We start from the raw sequence: 4,372 nt of genomic DNA, 5'->3' as shown, positions 1-4,372 counted from the left end.
CCGAATCAGACTTCTCAAGCATTTAATACAATGCTTTGCACAAAGTCAGCGCTCAATAAATAGGTTTGAATGAATGAATGAATGAATGAATAATCTGCATCTGTCGGGCCCTCATGATCAATCAGTGAATCAATAATATTTATTGAAGGCGCAATCCCTCCAAGAGGCCTTCTCCTATTAACCCCCGCTTTCCTCTTATCCCACTCCCTTCTGCATCGCCCTGACTTGCTCCCGTTGTTCTTCCTCTCTTCCAGCCCTGCAGCATTTATGTACACATCTGTACCTTATTTATTTATAGTAATGTCTCCCCACCTCTAGAGTGTAAGCTCGTTATGGGTGGAGAATGCGCCTGTTCATTGTTTTATTCTCCCAAGTGCTTAGTACAGTGCTCTGCACACAGTAAGCGCTCAATAAATGCATTTGAATGAATGGATGAATTGAGTGCTTACTTGGTGAAGAGCATACTACTAAGCTCTTGGGATAGTACAAGATATCAATAGAGCAGAAACCTCCCCTGCCCACAACAAGTTTACAGTCTAGATATTAAAGGGACAGACAGTAACATAAATAAAAAAATTACAAATATCTATATAAGTATTGTGTGGCTGCACGTGGGTGAATAGATGGAGCAAGTCATGGTGACCCAGAAAGGAGGGGGAAAAGAGAAAATGAGGACTTAGTCAGGGAAGACCTTTTGGAGGAGATGTGCTTTTAATAAGGCTTTGAAGGGAGGTGGAATAATTTTCCGGTGGATAATAAAAGGGAGAGGGTTCAGGCCAAAGGCAGGACATGGGTGAGAGGTTGGTTGTGAGATATAGATATAGAGAAGCAGCGTGGCACAGTGGAAAGAGCAAGGCCTTGGGAGTCAGAGGTCAGGGGTCTGTTTCCTGGCTCGGCCACTTGTCAGCTGTGTGACTATGGGCAAGTCACTTCACTTCTCTGTGCCTCATCTGTAAAATGGGGATGAAGACTGTGAGCCTCACATAGGACATCCTGATGACCCTGTATCTACCCCAGCGCTTAGAACAGTGCTCTGCACATAGTAAGCGCTTTACAAATACCAACCTTATGTAGAAGATTGAGGTGCAGTGAGTAGGTTGGCATTAGAGGAGTGAAGTGTGTGGGCTGGGTTCTAGTCGAGGAGTAGCAAGGGGAGATAGGAAGGGTTAAGGTGATTGAGTGTTTTAAAGTTGATGGTAAGGAGTTTCTTTTTGAGGAGGAGGAGGTTTTTGAGGAGTGGGGAAACAGGCTGAATGTTCTTGTTGAAAAACAACTGGGGAAACAGTGAAGAATGGACAGAAGTGGGAAGAGACAGCAGGCAGAGAGACGGGCAAGGAAGCTGATACAGTAATCAAGGCATGGTAAATGAACAATAGTAATAAAATCTAATCTGTTTATTCTTTGTATTTCTCCTCTTCAGAAATGAGGAAACAAACAATGATTGACTCAGAAATAAACTTTCAGCAGTGTTCCGAGCCTCCAAGGGGAAAAAACTCCCAAAAACAAACATCAAAGGTAGTCAATGTTGAGTGATTAAGTCATTTCTTATTTCTGATTGTTTGCCTTGCAACCTCCCCAGCTTTACACCTTCAAGAGTGCATAACTAAGATTCCCTCCCAGGGCTTATTTACAATAATAATTGTAATATTTGTTAAGTGCTTACCTTGTGTCAACCACTCTCTGAGAACTGAGAGTAGACCACTGATAACAAATTTAGCTGAGTTTACGCTCTCCCACCAGCCTGAAACGGAATCCTAAAAGAAGTTATCCATAAGGTCTTTGAAAGTGCATTGAAGTTTGCCGCTGTGTGCTGAATTCATTTAAATTACTCAGAAACAGAGCAGTAAAATAGAGTGATTAAAGACATGCTCCAAGCAGATTATTTGTTTTGATGCCTGATCAGGTTTTTTGTTTACTTTACTCATGGAAATTTCCAAATGAAATGATAAATTCAGATTATTTATTGTATTTTTTAAGCAAAGTAAATGCCAAGACACAAGATAATCAGATTTGACAGAGTCCCCATTGCACATGAGTGTCAAACTAAGAGTCAGAGAGAGCAGATATATTTACCCTCAATTCAACAGGCGAGGAATACGAATCACAGAGAAGTTAAGCAACTTGCACAAAGTCACACAGCTGACGAGTGGCAGAGCTGGGATTAGAACCTGTGACCTCTGACTCCCAATCCCGGGCTCTTTCTACTAAGTCAGGAATGTTTCTCCTATCCCTTCTGCCCACAATGAGTCTCACAAATCCAATCATCCTTGCTCCAGCCTCACATATGTTTCCTTCCCTCTCAGTTCCTCCAACTTCTCAGTTGGAGAAGCAGCGTGGCTCAGTGGAAAGAGCACGGGCTTTGGAGTCAGGGCTCATGAGTTCGAATCCCAGCTCTGCCACTTGTCGGCTGTGTGACTGTGGGCAAGTCACTTAACTTCTCTGTGCCTCAGTTCCCTCATCTGTAAAATGGGGATTAAGACTGTGAGCCCCACGTGGGACAACCTGATTCCCCTGTGTCTACCCCAGCACTTAGAACAGTGCTCGGCACATAGTAAGCGCTTAATAAATACCAACATTATTATTATTATAGTTCCTAGACGGGACTAGTGGGATGTAGAAGGATGGGACTACAAGACAGTAGGAAGTAAATTGTAAGCTCCTTTGAAGGCACATACCTCTCCCTACTCAATTTTACTCTCCATGGCTTAATACATTGTTCTACAAACCATAAACACTCAATAAATTCTATGGTTTATTGAGCACTGTAGCAGAACAAGTGTCAGATTCATTTTCCCCCCACCCAACTAGGCATGGCTTTGGGAGTTGCACTGACACCAGGATTTCTCAAGGGCCAGGAAGAAACTGAGTCCTGGCCCTATACAGGGACATTCCCCAATAGCCTCACTCTCCCATCCCCAAGAATGGGGCCCCCAGCCCCTACTTTTACCTGCATGCTCCATTGGTGACATTTTTCCCACATAAACCCTTCCATCCTCTGCTAACAAGGCCCTCATTCAATTTGTATTCCCCTGTCTTGTCTTATGCGGACGAGTCGTTTCCAACCCATAGCGACTCTACGGACACATCTCTTCCAGAACGCCCCACCTCCGTCTGCAATTGTTTGGGTAGGGGATCCAGAGAGTTTTCTTGGTAAAAATATGGACTAGATTTACCATTGCCTCCTTCCATGCCATGAACTTGAGTCTCAGCCCTCGAATCTCTCCTGTGCTGCTGTTGCCCACCACAGGTAGTTTTGACTTGTAGCAGACGGCCTTTCACTCACTAGCCACTGCCCAAGCTAGGAATGGAATGGGCAGGCCTCTGCCTGACTCTCCCTCTCATAGCAGAGACTGGTAGAGGACTGGAAACTCTCCAGGTGCAACCCTGAGAGGACATCCTCCTCATTAGCTACCTGTTTTTTCAGGATTCCTGCTCAACCTGTCTGTTGTGTGAGAGATCTTTGGTGTTTTGACACAGCACCAATGGGCCGTTTCTAAATTCTAGCTTCCACAACCCCACCCCTTCTACCGTGATGTGAGGGTCAGACTTGTGTAGGCAAGGATGATGCAAATACCTCCTGAAGGCCAGTCTGGAGCAATGGGACTGCCAGAGCAGTGTACAATTATAAGACCACTGCGTCATTCTGGTAGGTGGTGGGTTTGCAATCATCTGCTGTTAGGCAAAGACTTTCTCACCTTGAGCAAAACCATGGCAGAGATTAGGATTCTACAAGTCAAGACGATAACAATGATAATGAAGATGGTATTTATTAAGCATTTACTATGTGTCAAGCACTGCCTAAGCAAGGGGGTAGATACAGGTTAATCAGGTTGGACAAAGTGCCTGTCACACTTGAGGCTCGCAGTCTTGATCCCCATTTGACAGATGACGGAACTGAGGTTTGGAGAAATTCGGTGATTTGACCAAGATCACACAGCAGACAAATAGAAGAACTGGGATTATTCATTCATTCAATATTCATTCAATAGTATTTATTGAGCGCTTACTATGTGCAGAGCACTGTACTAAGCGCTTGGAATGAACAAGTCGGCAACAGATAGAGACAGTCCCTGCCGTTTGACGGGCTTACAGTCTTATCTGGGGAGACGGACAGACAAGAACAATGGCAATAAATAGAGTCAAGGGGAAGAACATCTCATAAAAACAATGGCAACTAAATAGAATCAAGGCGATGTACAATTCATTAACAAAATAAATAGGGTAATGGAAATATATACAGTTGAGCAGACGAGTACAGTGCTGAGGGGATGGGAAGGGAGAGGGGGAGGAGCAGAGGGAAAGGGGGAAAAGAGGGTTTAGCTGCGGAGAGGTGAAGGGGGGGTGGTAGAGGGAGAAGAGGGAGAAGAGGAGC

General features: G+C 44.5%; 1 non-coding gene across 1 annotated transcript; it reads right to left on the bottom strand.

The window, feature by feature from the left end:
- Window positions 1-3,256: 3,256 nt before the first annotated feature.
- Window positions 3,257-3,394, bottom strand: LOC114818079. The gene has a single exon (XR_003765900.1). It is a non-coding gene; the product is annotated as a small nucleolar RNA SNORA7 (small nucleolar RNA).
- Window positions 3,395-4,372: the final 978 nt, after the last annotated feature.

The sequence above is a fragment of the Ornithorhynchus anatinus genome, chromosome 17, assembly GCF_004115215.2.
Source record: "Ornithorhynchus anatinus isolate Pmale09 chromosome 17, mOrnAna1.pri.v4, whole genome shotgun sequence".
Classification (NCBI taxonomy): Eukaryota; Metazoa; Chordata; class Mammalia; order Monotremata; family Ornithorhynchidae; genus Ornithorhynchus; species Ornithorhynchus anatinus.
Note: the sequence above shows the minus strand (reverse complement) of the source record. Positions and strands in the feature narration are given on the sequence as shown.